The following is a 24,605-nucleotide window of genomic DNA, read 5'->3' as shown; positions in this document are numbered from 1 at the left end:
ACGGCTGAAGACTTTCACCTCTAAGGTGGGGCTGAGGGACATTCGTAAGGCAGGAGAATGCACCTGCTCAACTTGTCTGCGATCATGTTGGAAATCCCCAGGATATGCATTGCTATCAGAAAGTGGCTGGAAGGTATCGCCCATTGCCACACTCTCATGGCTTCTCAACACAGGGGATAGGACTTGGTTCCCCCCGTTTACTGATGTACCAAGCTACTGACATGTTGTCCGATTGGATAGCAACTGTTCCCGAAGGAAGGCCAGTCTGAAATGCTTGCAAAGCTAAAAAAACTGCCCTCAATTCCAGAACATTTATGTGCAGATTGGCCTCTAGATTGGACCATGTGCCTTAGACAGTCATTCCCTGATTGGACCCCCATCCTATCAGAGAAGCGTCCGTGGTCACAACAACGCTAGGCTGAGAGAAATGGAAAGGCTGGCTCCAAAGAGCTGTGAATGGCTTCATCCACCAAGAAAGATCCAGTTTACACCCATTTGTAATACTAATCTGGTACGACAATGGTTGATGGTTCAGGTACCATTGGGTCAACAGAAGCCACTGTAGGAGTCTCATGTGATATCTTGCTAGGGGGACTAGAGATATAGATGCTGCCATCGACCCTAGCAACTACAGAACCTGTCGGGCCAGGACCAATCTGTGGCAGAGTACCACTCGGAGCTGTATCCTTAGTCTTTGAAGCATGTGATCTGGGAGAGAAATCAAGCAAGAGTGGGAACTGATTGTTACCCCTATAAACTCCAGGGTCTGTGTCAGAGTTAGACTGGACTCTTCCAAGTTTATGGATATTCCCAGGCGATGTGCCAGAGAGAGGATATAATCAAGGTTGTTACCAGTAGATGCTTGGTGGGGGCAGTGAGGAGCCAATCGAGCAGGTATGGAAACACCTGGAATCCTTACAGTCTCAAGTGAGCTGTCACTGCTGCCATGCATTTGGTGAACACTCTGGGGGCCATAGAGAGTCCGAAAGGCAGGGCAGAGAATCGGTAATGATTGGCTCCCAGCCGGAAGCGAAGGAACTTTCTGGAGCGTTTGTCCATTTTGATGTAATACGCATCTTGAAGGTCTATCGAGCATATCCAATCACCTTCCTCCAGAAACGGGAGAATGGACTGAACTGTGACCATCCGAAATTTTTTCTGGTTAACAAACTTGTTTAAACAGCTGAGGTCCAAAACTGGCCTCCAGTCCCCTGTTTTTTTTGGCACCAAAAAGAACCTTGTGTAAAATCCATATCCTATCTGGTCTGGTGGGATTTTCTGGATGACTCTTTCTAAGAACAGCTGTTCTATTTGAAGAGCTGTCTCTTCCCTTAGACTGGGTGGGATGTCTGGGATTCGCTTTGGAGGTTTTGGGTAGAAGTCGAAGGGGATTAGGTAACCTCTGGATATTATCTTTTGCATCCAAGAATTGGTGGTAATAGTCAGGCAGTGTGGTGCAGAGAAAGGCGTCCCCCGACTGCTTCCAGAGGAAAGCAATCGGGCTGCTCTTCAGGAGCGTTGACAGGGCTACCAGAGAAGGAATCCCTGGAACCCTGATTACGTGGACCCTCTCTGCCTCTATAGAGGCATCTTCAGGAAGAGTTGCCCCCTCTGCCTCTGGGGGTAAACTCACTACGTGTGTCATGAAAAAAATCCTGAGACTTTTTGTTCCACAATTTCCCTGGTAACTTGCAAAAAACAACACACTTGGCATTTGAGTGTACTGTAGTGTATTTAATGGGTGCACAGGAAATTGTGAGCCCTACATATACAAAGTATTGTTAGCACTCTGAAAAAGGTTAAACTGGGAAAAAAAAACATTATAAAGTAGAACTGGATTAATAAACTGCGTAAACTTCATACATTTTCTAACTTAATGTACAGATACATGTTATACGTACAACAGACAGCACCAAGAACAGAGGTATGGTCTGTAGGAATGGGCAATGCTATTCAGAACACTTCTCAAAGGTGCTGGGGTCATTACAGATTTCTACACAGTACTGCTCAATGGCATCACATCTGGGCTTCATATTCTATGACAAATGTCAGAAAAGTACATAAACCTGACATATTACAGGCTCCTACTCGGCCTTCAGTGATGCAAGTACAGCTTACACTTGCATACCCCTGTATCCATGCACCTGCTATGCTACATAAGCACAGAAACCTCATTACAGGGATTAAAAACAATAAAGATATACTGCGGAATGCAAGTCTACATATGTATTCCAGATATTTATATATTTTTCATGCATATGATCATTTATTAAATAGTTAGTGGACTGAAGGAGCCTTCAAAGCCATGGCCTGAGCAATAACAAAAATATATATGTATGCAGAAAATATTTTTACAATACATACGATTCCAATATACCCATAATTAAAAACAATATAAATATAAAAATATGCATATGCGCACGTATACACACACACACACATGCATATATACATGTTGAGCAAGTGCATACTGCAAGTAAATGCAGGATGGATTAAAACCTAGGGAAGGAAATTAAGGAACAAAAGAGTCATCAGTCCAGTGAAAAATTAATTTATGAAAACAAAGAACTCAGGAGGGTTGCATTACTAATGTGCTAAGGAGCAGTAAATTAGAGAGTAAGAACTTGGCCAGTGCTGTTGGCATAGGAGAAATCTCTGACTATGACACAGGCAACCCAGGTTTGATAAGGGGCTTGGGCATTTGAGGCACACAGAGAGGAGGATGGATGTGACCATTCTGGGAAGGGAGGGGTACGAGCACGGGGCACACAGCACTGTTAGTGTTCCCTGGTGGTCGATGAAGTGGCTTGTTAATGTCAGCCTTTGCTGAAGTATAGGGTGGTCCAGCACAGACAAACCTACTCAATTCCATACCCATGGGGTGTTACTGGAATACAAGCGGTGGGAAAGAAAGAAAGAAAGGTAAAAACATGGCAGCAGTATGACAGATTCAGGACACAATGATCTCCTTGTTAGCTCCAAACCTTATTACAGTCCCACAGAGCTCAGGAAGGAACAATATACCTAGTGAATGAGAAGAGGCACCAATGTCAACTGCAGGAGAGAAAAAGTATGCAAAAAAAAATAAAAAGAATAAAAACTAAGCCACTGACATCAACTAGCCATTCAGAAAACAGCATTACCAGCAAACCTGTGGCCAATTATAGCTGAACTAACTATAAAAAACATAACTAAAGAATAAAACTAACTCATTAACACTTATGTTGTGTGGAATGCCAAACCTCTATCTGCCTACACACATCATACATTCCAGAGCATTTTCTGAAAAATAAACTTAAAAATCATAAGATAAGCAAATGCAATTTTTTGTAAACAAAACTATTAAAACTGTACAAATAGCAATGTTATCAGTAAGAAGTATTCTTTACAGTGATAATAGTTGGTACAGCCATAGTCTTTTCTATAAATACTGTTATATATTATAGCAAACAAGTACCCCAAATTACATTCTTTGCAAACTTTCACAAACAAATTTTCATATATCGAAAACAGTACAACCTGGACATATAGTATTAGAACATTTTTGTTAACTAGACATAAGCTTTAGCATGATAAAGAATTCATCCGTAAGTGTGTGGTTACTGAGATATTTACAGAAATATGAGAACGTATGCTTAATTGTATGTTTAACAAAATAAATAATATGGAATCTCTCTCAAATGTGCAACTTACAGTGCAAATATCAAAGACATCTTTCAACAGCATCTAGGGTCTCACGTAATGTCATGTAACAGTTTGTAAGTCGCTCGTTTTTTTGAAGTATTAAGTGCATATGAAAATACTGTTTATTTTCATAATTACTAGAAAAATACTAGCAATATTTCCAGTACAGTGTGATATAAATCAGCACTGACACTGAATTGACTTGTCTTCTACTTAGGTGTTTCACACCATACACTTCATTATACCATGACCCCCCATTAATATTCCAAAATGTGCACGCTGACTGGCTAGCGTGCACATTGTATATCGACTTATACTAATGGAAAAAGGTCCGGTCGCCCGGACTTTTTCCATTAGTATAAGTCTTTTTTTAAAACACTGTCTTGCTATGTTAAAAGAGTTTAACATAGCAACACAGGTTTAAAAAAAGCAACGGAGATCTCCATTGCTTTTTTTAAAGCTGTCTCGCTATGTTAAACTCCTTTAACATAGTGACACAGTGTAAAAAGCAACGGAGATCTTGCTTTCTCTGTTGCTTTTTAAACCTGTCTCGCTATGTTAAATGGGTTTAACATAGCGAGACAGCTTTAAAATAAGTAACGGAGAAAGCAAGATCTCTGTTGCTGTTAAATGGGTTTAACAAAATAAGTAACTGACATCTCTCTATGAATATATGAACATAAATTTAAAAATATGACTAATAAGGGACAACTACTAATTTCTCCACTGCAGGACATCCTAGACTAACAATATTAGTGCCACTTTATTAATAAATATTTGCCCTTTCTAATACTGCCTACTATTAGCTGATAAATCACTTAAAGAAACCAGACCCAAAAAAGTTCTGGATGTCATAAGGCGGTATGGCTGTGAACTGGAAGGATACAAAAAATAAATTTTTAGGCTTGAGTGAGCTCATAAATCGTAACAACACCCACCACACCACTGGAATACATTAAAAACTGAAATAACACTGTAAAAAAATTAGAAATATCTTGGAAACCACAGTTAAAAACCATTCATGAGACATTACTTATGAAAACCGGTGCACGCTACCTGAAGTCCTGTTCCACAGAAAAGGCAATTAACGTTATCTAACAGAAATGACAGAAAAAAAAATCAGATAAGCAGGATCTATACGGATCTAGTTTACATTGATGCATGGAATATCCTGTACTTTAACATTAAGGGACTCAAGTATATGAGCCACAGCTTTATCACCTGTCACAAAACGTGCTCCTTAATCTTCAGTACAAGACATTTCGCATGCATCACATACATCACCAGCCCGACCATACACTTTACATATTATACATACAAATACAGCCATCTGCCTGTGAGCTCATGTTTGGTGGGCAGCCAGCCTGTGTACAGGATATTATCACTATAACTGACTACTTACGGCAGTTAAGCTTAAACACAAGGATGAAGCACAGTGATATATGTCCCGCATCATGCTGTGGCCATCATCAGACAGTTATGACACACACTGTGGCTGTCTCTTAACTTCATTAGTGCTGTTAACCATGCTGTTTAGCTCTCTTACACACATATCCTGCACCATTTACTTGCTTAATGATCAGTAACATACCAATCTATCACAGTCTACTGTTCCTTCTGAATTAGGGGATGGCCTTTTCTGTGAATATTTCTGCATACTACCCTTACTTTGTGAGGGCTAGGAGTACATCTTGCTATAATCAGTCCATACCTAAAATATCAGCCCTCATCTTGCTTGTTAAAACGTCACCATTGGTTCCATGCTTACTTACTTCTTTTTCTGTATAAACTTTTTGGCAAAACCAAAAGTGGTACAATTCCTAAATATCATTTGTAGAGGGATACACCACTGTTACTTTACCAGTTTAACATTTACAGTTACTGGAGAAATTCTAATGAATTGCCTGTTCCTTCCACCAACATAAGCTGTATACACTCAGTCTAGAAACTTTGATGTTACTGCCTAGCAGGTGAGTAGTACTGTATACGTTCCACGATAGTCTATCCACATCCGATTCTCTACCTCTGTCTTTGGTGCTTGCTTCATTAGTTATCCCCTTTCAATCAGTATGAGCTGCTCCCACACATGTGGACACAGATGACAATGGTGTTTTTCTGATTTGGCTTTGATACAGGTTTACAGCGCTTAAGGATAACCATCTCAGACTTAGAAAATGAATTAGTATGCAGATTTTATTCATTTCTACTCTTACTGGCTAATGCTTCAAGACATTTGGCTTTTAAATATATAGCGGTCTGGTCATCTGTCAGACATCAAAGCAGTCCACTCTATGTGCAGCACCAGAGCAAGTGCACTGCAACATGATGTATGATAAACTTATTTCCTTCAATTTATTATAAAATCCTGTTTATATATATATATATATATATATATATATATATATATATATATATATATATATACACACACACACACAACAATTATTAGATACTTGGATATACCAAGATGCTATATAACATGTCAGACTGTTAAATACTTGTTCTCTGTTTCTCTGTGATGATTTCACATGCATCCTGGGGTACAGAGAGAACTGTATCTTGACAATGGAAACCAATGTGAAATGACAGCAGTACCAGGTGTCAAGCAAGAGACAGAGTTGGACAAGTATAAGTCAACAGCACAAGAAACACTGAATGGGAGTAGATGGTTAGGAACAGTAGACAAAGAGAAAGATGGTAGGAAAAGGCTTGCAAGAGCATGAGATGGACTGGGAAAGGACATAGGTGGTCGAATTGGAGAACAAATGCAGATAGGAGGGATACTAACATGGCAGGAAATGAAGGAGATGACAGCCAGTATGGGGACCACCCCCTCTCAACTGTCGCAGAATGTCCAGATTTTTGCCTCATATTTTTGGTCTGTTCCTCACAAGATTTTTGGTTTTCTGGTAAATAACTGAGGACTGAAATATCTGAATAATGACATATATCTGAGTTTCAGAGTTCATATCCCTCAGAAAATGTATGTAAACACACATCCTGTTACTCTAGCAACTTTCTAAGTTTACAATATTTTAAATCTGTCCCTGTTTTGGGGCTTTTGTCCCCCTATTATAAGGTTTTATCTAGATTTCTTGCAGTAAGAGGTTGAGAGGTATGATGGGGACAGATAACGGTTTTGGTTACTGAAGAATCACTCACCATAAGGATTAACAGTCTTGGCAAGACAGATTAAAGTGAAACCTGTCTCAAAACTTAAACTCAGTAAGACACATGAGGAATTGACCAAGGTGTTTGGCAGTGGGGGGGGAGTGCAGACATGCTGTGGTGCATGAATGTACCAATGACTTGTTAGGGGGAGTATCTCAGGTAGCAGCGAGCAGATTAAGAGAATGAGGCAGATATCCTATTTGGCCTGGCAGCCAGCACACTGAGAATAGAGATGACTGCAAAATCTGGTCAGCAGCAGACAATGGAAAGGTGCTTGCCATTGTTAAGAGAATGAAGAGAACTCTAGCAAAGACATTGGCACTGTACCAGGGTAGGATCTGTATTACTTTACAAGGGACTGGGCTGGAATAGTACATCTTAATAAAAATACCTTTAAAACTAGTACTAAAGGGAAGAATAGGGTTCTACTAAAAAAGCAGAACAGGGGCAAGTATTCACAAGGTAGACAGAAGTAGAAAAAAGGAATACAGAACACAGCAGTGGAATAAACAAGGCTGATTCAGTGTATGGCTGGGAAACATTATTTTGCAAAGCAACTAGTCTGAGTAGGAAGACAGAAGAGCTAACCGTAATAATGATGAAAGGAGAGTGGACAATGCTGTATCACATAAGTATGGACTTATGATAAGGTTGTTAGGAATGACAGAATGAAGAGTTGATGGGGAAGTACAAATCACCATAAAGGAAAGCATAAATGTGAGGTGAAACAGCATAACGAATACCCCCAGTAAGGTGGTAAGGCAATGAGCAGGATCAGAACTTAGGGTAAGTTCCCAAGCAGTGATCGCATTTAGATCCACAGTGGCAGGTAGCACAGTGCCTGCATACCAATGACAATAACACTTGCGTGGGCAGTATCTCAGCTTTAGCTTCTCTAATATTTCTTTAATGTGTGAGCTGCTTCTGTGAATTAAGTTTCAGTGCAGCTTGGTCAGCCACATGTGCTGCAGCTTTTCACACAATTTAATTGTAGCATGGCTAGTACTGATACGTTTATTTACAGGAAATAAGGAGTGCTTGTGGAAGATATAAAGTGTGCCACGCCACATACACATCAAAGTAATAGGACTGACAGACAAAGAACAGAGAAATGGGTAACAGAAACGGGAAAATACTCACAGGGTTCCAATATCACAGAACACACTGGAAAGACTGTAAACTGCAAGACAAATTAATGGGACATGGATTTAGGTTTTTAACAACTAGAACAAGTGATGCTAGACTGTACCAGTAAAGATAGAATTTTAAATGTGGCCTTAACCAGGGCAAAAACTGTAATGGATGCTTGACTGAAAGTGCAGTAAGTCAACATTACCCATGCACCTTGTGGTTTAGAGTAGGTTGAAGGTACGAATATAAGACACAGATGATGGTGTGGAATTAAGAGGAGAGAGTTGAACATGAGTGAAAACACAGAGTAAAAGTTATGAGAATGGGTCAGAATTTAACTACTCAGATTAGGAACAACCAAGGATTTGAGGAACAAGCAACAGTCAAGGTAAAACTTAAAGCATCCAAGAGGTGGAACTGAATGATTGGGGAGCTGAAGGAGCCACAACACAAAGGGACTAGCAGAAGGATAACATTATCAATTAAGACAGCAAAGGCACAGGATGAAATAGAGCGCGAAGAAAAAGGGTCAGGAGTAGAACATTTTTCTACATATACAGCAGAAAGAAAGAAAGACGGGAGGAAAAGATCTGTCTATGATGAGCAAGGATGGAAATGAGACCAAACACCAAGAAAAACTGGGGAAAATAGTTAAAAATGAATACTTTGCTTCAGTCTTTACAAAGGTAAGGAAAGTAAGGGGAAGGCACCACACTAGATGGAACGTAGGGCACAAAAAGGAGAGCAGTAAATTACAAGATAAATAGGAAGTGGGAAATGGCCACCTCAAGGAGGATAAAATACAAATAAAGTCCTCATGAATCTGGACAGTACACCAGTAAATCTAAATCTCCTGGTGGAGTCTATCACGTACGTGGCCAGTGCAAAACTCCCTGAGAACTGGAGGACAGCAAGTATAACACTCTTGTATGACAAATGAGAAGAAAAACTCCAAGTAACTACAAGTCTATGAGCCTAATGGCAGTTACTGGGAAAGCCATGAAAGAACTCCAGACGGAAAGGCTGCCTACAAAACAAACTCCAATGTTCATTGCCCAAAGGAGATGTCAGTCATATCTGATCCAGTTTTGCAACTGGATTACAGATGAATTACAGAAGTACCAGAAGGTGTGGTCTATGTGGTCTTCAGTAAGGCCTTTGATTTGTTCCTACACTGATGGCATACACGACAACTACACAAGTCAGGGAAAGTACCAAAACTGAGGAAATAAAATATCTCACACTGAGCAGGGGAACACAGATGGTCAGGGTGAGGGGGTGATGTCAGAAATAAGGAAAATAACTACTCGAGTACTGTAGAGTCACTCCTGGGTCCAATACTCAGAAAAACCCGAGGGAATACAAAACAGGGTTAACCTCTTACTGGTGACACAAAGACAGGTATAGCAGTGCAGAAAAAAGGAACAGTCTAAAGGATTTAGGAAAACCAATGAAGTGGGCAGAGAGATGACATTTACTATAAAAAAAGGCAATCTACTGCGACTGGGTCATAAGAATCATGGTAAGAAGATTAGCTGGGGGAGTGGAAATGCTGTCAACAGACTAAGAAAAGGTTCTGAAGTTGTACAGCAAATCTGAACTGGACTCGTGTGTAGCAACAACAAACAGAATGTTGGGGTACTGCAGAGGGACAGATTCAAAAAGCAAAAATGTAATGCTGTCTCCCTCTACCAGTTCCTGGTCAGGTAATGCCTTGATTACAGAGTGCAGTTCTGTTTGACTTTCAATGAAAGGCATTAGGTTACCAGGAGCAGCCCAAACCAAAACCACCTGAAAGGTACATGGGAAAGAAAGAGAGAAAAGAAAATGACTACAAACCAGCCAGCTGGGACAATTAGTATATGCTTTTAACATGGGTGGTCAGAGTCTGAGAGGTGAAGCCAGACCATCAAGCCTCATGGGAAAAAGGTCTTTCAGGGTAGGCTGATGTCTGCATGCCATCAAGTGGCCAAAAAATGAAAACGAAAAAGGAAACAGACTCACTATAGGCGCTGGATAGCTCCACTATAGACAAGAACAGTCAGGTATAAAATTATGACAGAGAAATGTGAAATGGTCAGCCTAATTTGAAGGACTGAGAGACTGGATGGTACTGGCAGCAGATTTTATGAAATTATGATGCCCTATATTATCAAATGCATTTCCTCACAGTGAGGGTTGCAAATCAATGAAATTGACTAATAAAATGAGTGGTGAAGAAAACAAATCACAGAGGTGTTCAACAGAGCATGGGACAAGTGAAAAAGGATGTTTGGGAAGGTAGTGACAGAAAACAGAATGTTAAATGCAGTTAAACGGCAGTCTAAACAGACATATTATGTCCTGCTGGTAAACATAACCTAATTGCTGCTAACAGTTAAATAAGCATCATTTGCATGGATTTCAAGATATCACATAGCAAGAGTCAAAAGAATAGTCTGCAATCCACTAACAATAGACATACATTTTCTTGCCAATTTAATGATGAACATTAATCCCACAGAAAGCTGCAGTAATGTTTTTTGCAAAAGCTTTACCGTGTGACAGAAACAAAGATTCTGGTCTGTTTTCCTCAGTTAAAACAGTGCCAAATGAAAGCATATAATAAATGATCCCTTTGCTGAAAAAAAACCCCTAATAAAGTAAAATAATTTCAAAACAAACTGCTTGTGGAAAACAAAGTTCATGTAAACATTGTAATTGGGTCTTTTAAGCAACACCAGATGGTGAATGGACTTGCAGTAATGGAAGAAAAAAGTTGGCTGGGGGGTCTATGCTCATTACCAGAATTAGCATAACTGGAAGAAATTTATTCAAAGACTCAAGCAAATGTTACTGATGCTGTCAGACATGCACTACTGAGCCAAAACACATTTCTTCTAAATGTCTTGCATTCCAAGAAGCCTCCTACAAAGATGAAAATTCTCACACAAGTTGTTTTCACAACTTAAGACAGTGCAAAGCATCAAGCACTGTATTTCAAGCATTTAAATATTCTCTAAGGGGAAAAAAGATGTTTCAGTCTAAACAGGCAAAAATGGGACCACATTTATTATTTATCTATCTAAATTCTTTGTTGACCAGCTACATCTGTGATCCCCTTCTTTTTCTGTGTCTTTTTTGTACCACTGCCTCCTGATGCTAATCACCAGCCATGCCCCAGTTAACGCACCAGACCACCCCTGTATCAATGGAAGACAGGGGGTCCCAACAGAATCTTGTGGTGGCCATGCAGATGGATCTTTCCACTCCAGGCAGAGAAGGATATTAAGGACTATATCCTCTAAGACCTGCCATTTCACTAATAAGAGAGGGCTACACGCATGCAAGCAGACATCAAACATGTGGTTAAAGGACGGGATTTAATCTATGGTGAAAGAAACTGCAGCTGGACAATGCAACCATGACTACAAAGGAATTACCACCCGTGCTGTCAGCTCACACATGTCCTATGCTACTACAGTAGTTTGCCTGCAACCAGGGAGGCAAGCACCAGTCTCCACCAAAACATGCCTTAACTGCCCACATCTCTGGTCCCTCTCACTATGATAGGAGAACTGACATAGGTGACTCATTTCCATCACCACCTATGCCACTAATCAAACTCTGGTTATCTGGATAGCGGTCTGGGCTCTGTTCATCAGAGTATGGTTCCATTTTTTCTGTAGTCGTGGTTTAATAATATAACTAAGTAATTAAAGGATGTAGTCACTCAGTCAAATAGCATTAACTGTGATAATGCCACCCAGAAGTTACAGGTAAAGACCCTTCAAACCCAGCTTCATACAGACCCATTTCGATGTTAAACCAACAATGATGAACCAGAGGGAAGCTGATCGTAAGAATATACTGCTGTTGTTGGTGAGTCTTGTTGCAGAGATAGTACTTGACAGACTCAGCTGGTATTTTATGAGCAGGGCAATGGAAGCATTTGCATTCCCTGACAGGGTTAATAAGGAGGATCTATGAAGGGATGCTAACAAGAATAAAGTAGGGAGGGTTCCTCTCAGACCAGCTATGTTTGAAGAAAGAAACAAGGAAAGAATGCCCTGTTTCTCCTTTGTTATATTCTTTAAATTTAGAGACACTGGCAAAGAAAATAAGGCAATAAGGCAATCACAAATTTGAGGATATGATCTAGAAAAGGTAGCTGCACTTACAAATGATACCGCTTTGTACTTGATAAATTCAGAAAAGGACATTTCAGTACTGTGAACATTTTGAGACAATTTCAGGTCTTTTTTAAGATATAAAATTAGAGATGATAAAACAAAGGTTATAGCAGTAAACTGTGCATTCACACATTAATTGGCTCAGCAATATCAATATTTATGGGGCCACAATGAGATGAAGTACTTCAGTGTATAGATTAAAACAGACATTGTTATGGTAGCTACGGATATGTGGGAAGGGAGTACACAAAAGATAATACAAGCATTGGGAAGAGTCCAAGCAGAAGTTTGGACTCTAGGTTAGAGACTGTTATCCATACCAAGGATTAATATCAGAGTATAGGCAAAGAGACAGAGAAAGTCCTAAGTGACAAACCAGCACTGGTAGAAATTTTAGTTGACTCTAGAACAGAAGCTGCTGTTAAAAGGGGGACAATTAGTAGGGTGTATAAAATACTGTATACTATCTTTAATAATCAATCAAAAGATGTTACGAAAGATTAGACAAGATACTGGAAAGGTAATTTATAAATGAACAACTGGAAGACATCTGTATGGCTCCTATGCAACAATGTCCAAAAGGTTTATGATTTTTGTTTGGAAGCCTTTGCACAGATTTTTTTTATTCCCAAGCAAACTTCAGAGAATTTTTGTAGACAGCAAATAAGGAACTTGTGATGGGAAAGAATTAAATGGGAATACACACACACATATATATATATATATATATATATATATTTTTTTTTTTTCTTTTTTGGAGTGTAATGAGTTTTTTTTTAAGATTTATCGTACTCTGTTATAAATACTGGGAGAGCAAATGGCCATAATGAAGGAAATTATTCTTTTGAGCTGGAACACAGGGTTTGAATTGCCTAGACATGTGCCTTAGTAAGTTTAATGCTAAAAACTGCCAAAAAGGCAGAAATCAAAATCTAAACAAATTGCAACTGAAGTCCTGATTATTATAAAAGAGATAAAAGAAATGCAGGTGGGATCTTTAGAAAAGAGAAGGAAAATATTACACAGACATTAATATGGAATTTGTGGGAGCAATGCATGCAGGATAATCTTCAGGAACAGGAGTGGGAGTGGAGTTTTAGGAGATGAGCACCGTATGTAATGTTGGAATAAATATTTGGTAAAAAGAAAAAACTTGTGTGTGATGTATAATGTATTAACATAAAACTGTTAGTATTGTATAATGTATTAACATAAAACTGTTAGTATTGTATAATGTATTAACATAAAACTGTTAGTATTGTATAATGTATTAACATAAAACTGTTAGTATTGTATAATGTATTAACATAAAACTGTTAGTATTGTATAATGTATTAACATAAAACTGTTAGTATTGTCTGCTTTCTTTTCTACTAATGTATGTGCGTCTATGTCTCAAGTGAAAATTTAATACAGGTGGTTTTTTTTTTGTTTTTTTTATTTTTAGGAATATAGTTACTCTTCCTATTTGTGTCAAAGTTATACCATGGGTAAAAATGATTTAAAACATTGTGTGCTTATCAGTTTCTAATTTCAGATTTTTGGTTAAGCTCTGTAAAATATGCAACATAATCTGTGGCACTGTACTTAGAAGATGATACTGACAGGGGAGCTGCATGTATTCTGGCACATGTGTTGTAGAAAAGCATATAAATAAAGATGGGGGGCTAAAGTTGTAATTCTACTCTGCTGAAACTAACAAAGGCAATCAGACCCAGGATGTGAAACGTGGTTAATCTGGATCTATCTCTCTTCTCAGGCAGAAAGCTTCCAGGTCATGAAATGTAAATGATGTGATGATCTTCAAACATGCAACTTGGAGAGCTATGAAAACAATTTGAAGTATTCACATTGGAAACTGCTCCACTGCATGGGGGGTTGACAGTGGAAAAGCTGGTAGGTTGTGGGTAAAAAAATTAGATTTAAATATTTACAGCTGAAGTCAGTTTTCCTTGGTTGATCATGTTTAGTAATCTGTATCTGCTGTTGTGAAACATCTAATTCTGCCTTGTACGATTCTATATGTCCAGCATTTCTTTGGTTAAAGATGGCTAGAATGATTATATAACAAAGACAGAAGTTTTCTTAAAACAATCTGCCTACACAGCTGATTAGTTTTCTTTCCTTGTGCATTATTTACTTCTGCCTATTTAATGTGCATCAGCACTGCTGAAAGACCTTTATTCTTTAAGATTTTATTTGTTCATTTTTAGATCTTCTGGCTATTTATTATTAATACAGTTCCATCATAGTCCATACGAGTGCAAATGACCTGAGACGTACCTCTCCAGACTGTATAAAAAGAGCCATTATGGATCTTTCTGAATATTTGCTACAGACAAGTATGAGCCTTGCATTGAGCAGCACTCTAACTTCATCAAGGATGACTCCACAGTATAAACAGAAAAGGAATTATTTGGTGTCACTCAGGGGGAATCCAATATCTATAAGCATGGGATGACATGGTTTTTGGATATTGGCTAAAACTTTATCCACCACCTTGAAGCCTTAAGGTGTTACTACTCAGTGCTAGCAGTCTAAACAAGAAACTCCACATCATACAAATCCTCGTCACTGTGTCATCTCAGCTGTTACTAAGACTTGGTTTAAAGCTGCTGAAAGTACTCAGGCAGTGCAAGGCTACATTGCCTTCTACACATTTAGACTGACAGCACCACAGAAAGGGGTTAAAGGTGGAGGTGTCTCAATCTACATTAACAAATACAACTTCAGGTTGGTTGGTTAAACAGGAAGATGCCCAGCAGTTCCTCCACAGACAAGGTTTCTTACCATGCCCTGGCCAGCTCCAGGTCACTGTACAAACCATGAAGCTCACAACTCTTACCTGGACCTAGTACAGGGACTCACCATCCAACCAAATATCTTCCTCTCTATAGGCTTGGAAACATACATTGCCTCTAACTCACAGGTATGTTTCCTGGACTTTATCAATACAAACACCCTTGACGAGAGAGTGTGCACTCCAACCACAGGATCAAACATACTGAACATAGTATTCATCAATATGGGAGAGCTTTGCAGCCCCTTCCCCCATGTCACTTCCTGACTGGCGAGGTCAGACAACAAAGCTGTCTGTATCTCACTTGAAAACAAAAACATGGAAAACCCAAACTAAAGCCATGACAGGAACTATTCTGAAGTAAATGACATACTACTAAGCGACAGTTTGTCAAAATTTACAAGTCACCAAACCCTGCGAACAAAGCTACCTATGCAGAATTATTTACAGCAGCCTTTAAAAACATGTAAATGACTGCATTGAGGCTACTGTACCTATTAGAAGTAAGCCCAGGTCTAACACCAAAACAACCCCATTGGTGGAATTCTTACCTTAACAGGCTATATAACAAAAGAAAAAAAGTCATGGCCAGAATCAGAAAAAACAACTCTCATAGACACAAGAGCGCTCTGATTCAACCTAACAAGAAACTAAGAGGCCTAATAAAGTCCAACAAGGCCGATTACAAACTCAGGATAGCCTCCCAGGCTAAGGGCAATCACAAGGCATTCATCAGATATGTCAGGAACCTTAAAGGTAACAGTCAACAGTGTGCAGAACTGGTAGCAAATGACACAACCTTCATTGACCGTGGTGACATAGTGAACCTACTGGCTATAATATTTAGCTCTAACTTCACCCCTCCCCCAACCCACTAGTCTCCTGAAATCCCTTCTAGCATACCCCACAACTACCGACAGGGAACAGGTCCTAGTGGCACTTGCTAAGGCCACAAACACTGTTTCAATGTGCCCCAACATTATTCCCAGCTCCTAAACAGCCTAAAACATTACCTAGAAGAACCACTTGAGGCACTCTTCAACTACAGCCTCAAAAGACATTACGTACCAGGTGAATGGAGGGTAGCAACAGTCATCCCTGTTCTGAAGGGTGGACCATCAACCAGCCCTAGGAACTACAGACCCATCAGTCTGATAAGTCTAACATGTAAAGCCATGGAGGTGATCATGATGGACATTGGCAACCTACAGACACTGGATCCATTCCAGTTTGGCTTTGATAAGGGAAGGTCTTGCTATTCAACTGGGTAGATTTCTTTGAGAGGGTCACCAAGGCTATGAATTAGGGGAAAATGGTGCATACTGCCTACCATGACCTGCACAAAGTGTTCAATACAATATCTCACTCAGGTATAGTTAAACTCTCAGAACTAGGTATAAATCCCCACATAATTTGCTTGATTGCTGTCTGGCTCACAGATACGACCTAAGAAGTCAGGATCAGTGAGACAACTTCCATCAGGAGACTGGCCACTAGTGGAGTACCCCAAGACTCAGTGTTGGACCCACTCCTGTTTGGCATTCTACTTCTCAGAAGTGGAGGCTAATATCAAAGGCCTCTGGTTCACCAGGTATGCCAAGGATTACTGTAAATTGGGAACTATCACAGAGTTCTCCCACAACACCAACACCCTACAAGGAGGTCTAACTGAAAAGCAAGTGACTGGTGCCAAAGCCCACACATTAAAAGTCAACATGAAGAAATGCATTACAGTGCCCTTTGGGAAACCGTCCGCCAAAGCCAATTATTCCATCTCAAAACAACCCCTAGAGGTGACCTGATAGGGATTTGGAAACATATGCAGACAGCAATCTGGCCTTTGACAAACATGTAGTAAGAAATCATTCTATGTCATCCAACGCATAAGCAAGGGTATAGCATCCAGGTCCAAGGAAGTTATACTACCACTCTTCTCAATCCTTATTAGACCCTTCATTGACTACAATGCTCTCTCTAGCATGTACCTAACCAGGCACTAGCAACACTAGGAATGCCCTCAAAGGTTCCTCACCAGGAGAATACCCTGTTCTATGCAGATCATCTTAAGACCATGCCTCTCTACTCACTCTCCTACAGGTTACTGAGAAGAGATCTATGCCTTGCATATAAGACATCTTCAGATCCAGCTCTGATGGATCTCTTACATATCTGCAAAACAAACAACACCAGAAACACTAGATCTAAGGACTTAAACTTTGCCTGCAATATAAAAAACATGCTGGAGAGACAGATATGCATCTCAAAGGATCCCTGCATTACGGAATAGGCTACCCATCGACGTGAAGAAGAGCTCATCCCTGACACTATTCAAATTAAACCTTGATCACTGGAAGGGAAACTGCAAATCCACACCCAGTCTGGCCCCCATATCGCTAACGGACAGAGGCTGACAGGAAGTAAATGTATCCCCAACTAACATACCACCCCTGCATAACCCTTAGCTACCTACTTACTAACAAACTCCATCATATAGGCAGCCAGGGAACTCGAAGACAAAACCGGGCTGGGTTGCACAGCTTTGTTTGCAAAATATAAACTTATGAACCTATGATTCTAGTTATACATTTTTATTTACTACTTGACAGGAGGGTATTATTTAGCACTGGGTGTTATCAAATAGTCTCATCAGTCTCCAGAAGTCATATCATTTTAACATTCTGTGGGTGAGAGATTAATTTTTGCAATTTGTATTTGGCTAAATAAAATGTTACAGATAACTGGTGTGTTTCACCTCCTAGCCACATCTAGGGTGGTGGCAGTACTACTGTACTAGTAGGAAAGCTGAGGGAGCTACAGAATTTGGCCAGCCTTTCCTGGGTTTTGTGTGTGTGTGTGTGTGTGTGTGTGTGTGTGTGTGTGTGTGTGTGTGTGTGTGTGTGTGTGTGTGTGTGTGTGCATATGCATGTGCAAGTGCTTATAGAAATAACCTGTGTGTAGGGCAGTTATCATGAACAAGGGGCACTGAAAGACACTGTGGTTCACAGAGTGGTGAGAAAGTGCATATTCCCTTTTAACTGTTGGTGCCAGGTTTCATTTGGTGAATTGTTTACGGAGTCAGATTTGTGAGCACTTTTATTTTTAACTTTAACCTGTCAGGTACCAATGATGTGATTCAAATGTCTATATCTCCAGTAGCCATGAGACCTACTAAGGGAAGCCACAATGAAAAAATTCCTGTATGTACAGCAGGTGCACGGCCCCAAAAATTACCAAATTACATTTTGTTGGTGTACACCTTTTGCCCATGAGTACTGGCCTGTATGTTTTTTTGTGGACCTACTAAGGGAAGTCAATGACATCCAAGACCACAGATGCTGTCCCTCACTTATGTAGGTGATACACTGGTTGGCAGGTGTAGAATTCAAATCCCGCCACTTCCAGCCTGGGCTTTACATTTGGTGACAAATTGTGCAATCTGTATCAATCAACAAGATATGCCACATGAACTTGTTCTCCTTCAGGAACACCAAAGCAAACCAGTGTACTTTTTGCACAGTTTATTTACTTGAAAATGCAGGAACTGCAGAGCAAAGTACCACACGGACTTGTTCTCCTTCAGGAACACCAAAGTTTTATTTTACAACATCAAATAAGCACTTTCGTCTCAAATTAACTTTAAAAGAGACTTCATCAGAAATTGTATTGTCAGCACAACTACATTTAAAATGCAAATGAATAGTGACTTCATTTCCTCCTGCTAAGCAGGAAACCAAAATTTTAAAGTGGCAGCACATAAAAAACAGTCATAATATGTCAATATTTAAATAGTTACATAAAGGGACCCTAATGATTCACATAACAAATAACTGCACTTTCTCAAGATAATACTATCCAATTTCTAAACAGATTTTAATAGCAATAAATAAATAAATAACAGTCCTATATGACATGAAAAGCCCTACCATGGCATAAAATGCATTTATAAGATACTTCTGTAGTGGCAGATAACAAACCAGACTGCTTACTGGCCAGCCTGAAACAGGACTTGTCAGACTTTCTACAGAGGCTATTCAATGTCAGCCTCCAAAGAGGCTTTGTGCCAAATGAACACAGGACAACTAATGTCATCCACTTGTACAAAAGTGGGGCATCAATGGACCTGGGAAATTATAGATCCGTAAGTCAGCCCAGCTGCATCTGCAAGGCTATGGAAATAGTCATTAGGAAATTAATAAAGAAGGACATAAGGTAACTTACAAGCTTTTGTACCAAGCTGGTTCAGATCTCCTGCCTACTTAACCTGGTTGACTTCTTTGAGAAGGCTACTGAAGCATTGGATGATGGCAAATCAATAAATACTGCATATCTAGACCTCACAAAGGCATTTGACACTATCCCCGACTTGGGTATCATAGATAAAACTACCAGCTAAATGCTAATCTCTATGTAACTCCTTGGATAACAAATTGGCTCACAAAAAGAACCCAGGGAATTGGGCTAGGCTGCTCTACCTCCTCCAAAAGACCCATCACTAGCTCTATGGCTGTAGTTAAGCGTACAGGATTTGACTCTCTTCACCTACATTTTCCTACTGGATGACTATGAGCAACTGACTTAACTAGTCAGTGTTCTTGGGCTGCCCCTGAAATGGTCATTTCTGTCCAGTTGACTTGCCCTATTAACACATTTAAAATAAAACAAAAATAAATAAATGGTTTAACAGGGCAGAACCATTTTCAGCGGAGTCCCACAGAAAGAAGTTCCAAGATGTACTAACATGAATAGGTTATGTAACACTTAAATAACATAGTACAATTTTAAAAAAGTACAGGTGCAATTATCATGCTCTGAGTCGACAAAGCAATTGTCAGCTGTAGGAATCATTAGGAAGAACTTCCTGAAAGAACAGTCATCTGTGATCATCTCTGGGAAGTGAGAAACGTATGTGCATAATCTTCCTCTAAAGAGTCACAATAAAATGGCATGTACACTGTAGGGGAGGCATAGCCTTTCATATAAAAAAGTACTCGCTATATTACTTCCCCAGGGTAAAAACATAATATCTGAAGGTTTTTCCCTTTTCTTCTTCAGTCTCTGTTCGAGGAAGAAGTGGAGGAGGAGGAGGAAGAAACTAACAGGAATGTTGGTGCTTTCACCAAGAGCATGAGAATGTTGCCAGTGTGGTTAGTGGTGTACATAACAAACATCTCAAGCACTGCTCAAATGAACTAAGAGTGGTCAACAATGGCAGTACGCTGAGCTACCACCGTCTTGGGTGAGTATAACAGAGGAGGATACGAACAGCAATGATGCCAAGAATCCCAACCTGATACGGTTAGGATAAGAAGAGATGAGATAAAAATTGTGATGTATAGCCAATCGACAGGAAAGTCCTCAGGAATAGATAGTATTTCTGTGGAAGTTTAGAAGCTAAGAGGGGAAAATACTGATAAAGATCTGGAGGGTTTTAATAGTATTTTAAGAGGAGGAGAAGTACCAGCATCCTGAAAGAAAGCTGTGGTAGCTGTAATATCCAAAGAGAGTAAAGAGCCATCGGATCCAGCTTTAAACAAGCCCATTTCAATAACAAACCATGATCATAAAGTGTTCATGTCTGTAATGGCTAAAAGAATGGTAAAAGTACTGCCAAAAGTGATTGATATGGATCAGTCTGGTTTTGTGGAGGGGAGGCAAACATATGACAACATTAACAGAAACTTGATGACCCAGAGGGAAGCAGAATGAAAACTCCAGCAAAGCTAGAACTTCCACTGAGTGACCTCCCAAACCTCTTGTATCAGAGGCACATGGGATATATGCAAATGATCCTTATGAACATCAGGTGTTTCAGTTAATTGGCGATTCTTAATGCCTATGACTTGTTTTGTTGTTTTAATGGACAACTTCAGGCCAATAAAGCCAAACCCCACTAGCGGTGGATATGCATATTTTGGCCTTATGACCTCAACAGCAGGGTATAACAGCCCTGTGTTTCTTATGCTTAGTCAAACACTCTGCTTGTGCTGTGCTGATGAGGTCATAAGGCCGAAATATGCATATCCACAGACTGCAATTTTTTTTTACCAAATTAAGTGAAATGGACCGCTGTGGAAACTTGTCACACAATTTGGGATAAATGCAAACAGAAACACACACATACGTGTGTATACATACATATATACATATGTATCTATCTATACCTATAGCTATCTCTCTCTCTCTCTCTCTATATATATATATATATATATATATATATATATATATATATAAAATTACTACCCGAAACTGCTTTGGTCGATCAGTCAAAACGCCGACCCGGAAAGAGAAATCCGTATTGTCAAATAGGCAGCAAACTCAAAATGGAATACACAGACTCCCAGAGTTCGATATATTCGACATAGAAGGCGGTGACATCAGTCATCCATGCTATGCAGCTTACCATACCATGACTTTCCACAGTCAATGGTACTATTTTGCAGGGGTGCAAGCCCCCCTCACCCCCTGCAAATTATATACACCAACTCCGAGACCGCACTACAGTGAGGAAATGGGTTAATTCCCTGTTCCTCACTGAACCGTGATCTCCATACACAATGTCAAACATTGCTAGAACAGATGTTTGCTTTACCACTTGTTCTATTTAGCTGAAGGAGGTCAAAAAGTCCTGGGTTATTCATAACATGTTAAGTTAAGCAGACAATATCCTGCTCAGAAGTCTGTATAATGCTGAGTAGAGCGACAGAGCTTTTAGTCTGTCAGACTGGGTAAAGGAATGGGGACCACTGATCTTTTTGGAGGAAACTTGGCAGCTGTCAAGATATTTTAAGTATGTAGCAAGGTATATACGAAGAGTGAATCATATTCAGGGGTGGGCCTTCCCATTTCCACTCCTGCTCCATGCTCTTCTGGACATTTTAGTGGATTCACTACCCTCAAATTCTGGTAGTCACGTGCATGGATCAAAATCTTCTGTCAATTACTTTAGTAGGTTCCAACATCTGTATCCCTTCCTTCCCCCATTTTTCTCTTCAAGACAACCACTTAACTTGTAAATAACATTATTCTGTACACTTAAATCATGTCCACTCATTCCCTTCTGGACCCTATTGATAACCACACACCCTCTAATGCTGCCAGGCTAAACCCTTCCCTTTCCACCCAATGGCTGTACCCCCCCTTTCCACAGTTCCCCCATGCCCAGCCCTTACCCTTTCCACAGTTCCCCAGGCTGCGCCGTACCCCATAGTTCCTTCTAATGCCTGTGGCTACCCCTTTCCACAGTTCCCCTAATGCCAGGCTGTACCCCTTTCCTTCATCCCAAACTCATGTCAGATGCTTACCTCCAAATGTTTTCAACGGCCTGTTTCCCTCTCCCTCCCTCGTTCCCTCAAAGATTTCAAAAAACACTCACGGTGTAGCTTTATCAGCAGTAATCAGAAAGGAGGCATTACTTCCCTTTTCTTAAGTTCAACTCCAGAAGTATACCTCAGCCTTCTGGTACTGTTGCAGCCCTTAAACACTGTTCCTGGTGCTCCAATTCAAGTGTGACAGACCCCTCAGTTCCTTTTCCAACTCTGCTGCTAGCGGTTTCCCTCCACTGAAGTGACACTTCACAACATTGCTGTGGACCAAACCCAGTGCTCTGCATGTGTCTTCAGTGAAATTCTATTTTAGTTTAGTTTAACTGCAGCAGAGAGCTAATCTAAACAGAGAGTCAATTGATGGCTTGGAACCAGTGATGAAAGGATACTAATTTATCAAATCAAAGTTAATGAGTGATGTTTCAATGAAAGTAATTCATTGGAATGGCAGTTAGGTTGATGAAATTCAAAACATCAAATTATATTAGCATCTGTGGGTTGGAGGACACCAACCAACCACCTATTTTTCATAACAAATGCTAGGTCACTGCATCAGCAAAAAAAACTGCCATTTCCTGATATATCAATTTAAAATAAATGTGATATTACAAAATTATGATCTCTATATGCATTGCTGAACTATGCCCTCAGAATGACTTCAACTACTACTTGATAAAAAGGTACTGATCACTGGTATAGCTGGGGGGGGGGGGGGGGGGAGTGTTGCCCCAGGTGGCACTTTTTTTTTTTTACACTTCACTTGCAGAGAGACTGTCGCATTTAGTTTTTAATTGTGTCTTTCTTTAAGAAAGGTCTGGTCACGTCACACATCTGTCGCATTATGCCTGTGTGTGCACTGTAGCAAAGATGTCCTGTTCTTCCTTTCTGCCCGCTCACAATTTTAAATACAACACTATATTCCATTTTTTGTGTCGCTGTCTGCATCTCTGTATTTCCTACAGCCTGTCCACCTCTTCTTTTATCAGTACAACATACAGGGAAGCTTACAAGCACTAGCATGCTACCTGCTGAGTGGAGACTCACCTGTAAATGTACTATTAAAAATAAATGCTTTACATCTGCAAATGAATCTAAAATCTGTCAAATTCAGCATCTTAACACATGCAAAAGTGAATGGGTTATAACATTTGCCAGTTTTTCTTTTTCTGCATTCAACATGGGAAAGACATCACAGTGTTTTTAGACCCATATTTCTGAACATTTTAAATTTGGTTAAATGCAAGAGGGAAACAAATGTACTTTACCAAGACACTTTCAACAACCAGGGGCTAATTTTCTGTTTACTGGCACATATGTAATAGTCCCTGATACTATGCTGAAATATGGTTGGCAGGAAATTCTATCAAAGAATGCAGGTGGACTGTATGTTTGGAAGCACTTCTTTCCTGTAGACTTAATGACCATCTTTAATTTGAAATGTAATTTGGATTTTTAGCCATAGAAGCTTTAGCTCCCCTAGGACCTGGGAAATTGTTTCTGGGTCAGCCACAGGGCTTTTATAAAGGAATGTGTGTGAGTCTGGTACTCTGTAGCATCTGTCTGGTTTGGCTGGAGCAGGAGGTAGAGAGTCTGGATTTAGACTAGACTCCAAGTAAACATCATCCACAATATCCAAAACTGGAGGGATAGCAAGAGGTCTGTGCTGGGGTAGTAAAAGGAATTCTCAGAGCCTTTTCTTAGAATCAGAGTAGTCCTGGCCTTCCCAGTGGAAATGTTCCCTCATGGTATGTAAAGATTCCCCAAAGGAGTAGTCTTCAGGGGGAGATGCTGAGAGAATAGAGTCTTCAGCATCAGTCTTCATAAGGTGGAAAAGTGAAATCCTGTTCCTCAGAAGAATCTGAGGAAATTAAAACCTGGTCAGAGGAAGCATAATCCTCCTCTTGTCTTGGTCTTTTATCAGGAGGGGGATGGGAACCCCTGATTAGGTAATCAAATCTTCAGCCATCTTAAGCATCTGTTTCTTAAGCATGGGGCCTTGAACTGTAGACTGATGTACAGTCTTCTTTGGTTTTAAAGGAGTTTTAAGCTTAGCATAAGATTTAATGGTGAGTGCAGTTGGTCTGAAGACACCTTCTGCAACCGAAGGTGTTTCCACTGCACCAGGGTCTACTTCTGCTCCAGTGTCGGAAGGGCCTAATGAAGATGGCTGCGTCGGCCTAGTAGACTCCACTTGAGAATCTGCAGCTGACTGGGGTTCCAGTTCTGCGGTCGTCAGGGGCTGCGTAGGCGCCTCACTGAAAACCGGAGAACCGGCGACAGGCCCAACAGAGGCCTCGGAGTCTTGTCTTGTTCCTAGGCTGCATG

General features: G+C 40.1%; 1 protein-coding gene across 1 annotated transcript in view; it reads right to left on the bottom strand.

The window, feature by feature from the left end:
* The window catches only part of THADA (THADA armadillo repeat containing), a 3,943,996-nt gene that overhangs the window by 3,124,823 nt on the left and 794,568 nt on the right, over window positions 1–24,605 (bottom strand). The window lies entirely within an intron of this gene.

This window comes from Protopterus annectens, chromosome 6.part0 (genome assembly GCF_019279795.1).
Source record: "Protopterus annectens isolate FY-2018-M chromosome 6.part0, PAN1.0, whole genome shotgun sequence".
NCBI lineage: Eukaryota > Metazoa > Chordata > Ceratodontiformes > Protopteridae > Protopterus > Protopterus annectens.
Note: the sequence above shows the minus strand (reverse complement) of the source record. Positions and strands in the feature narration are given on the sequence as shown.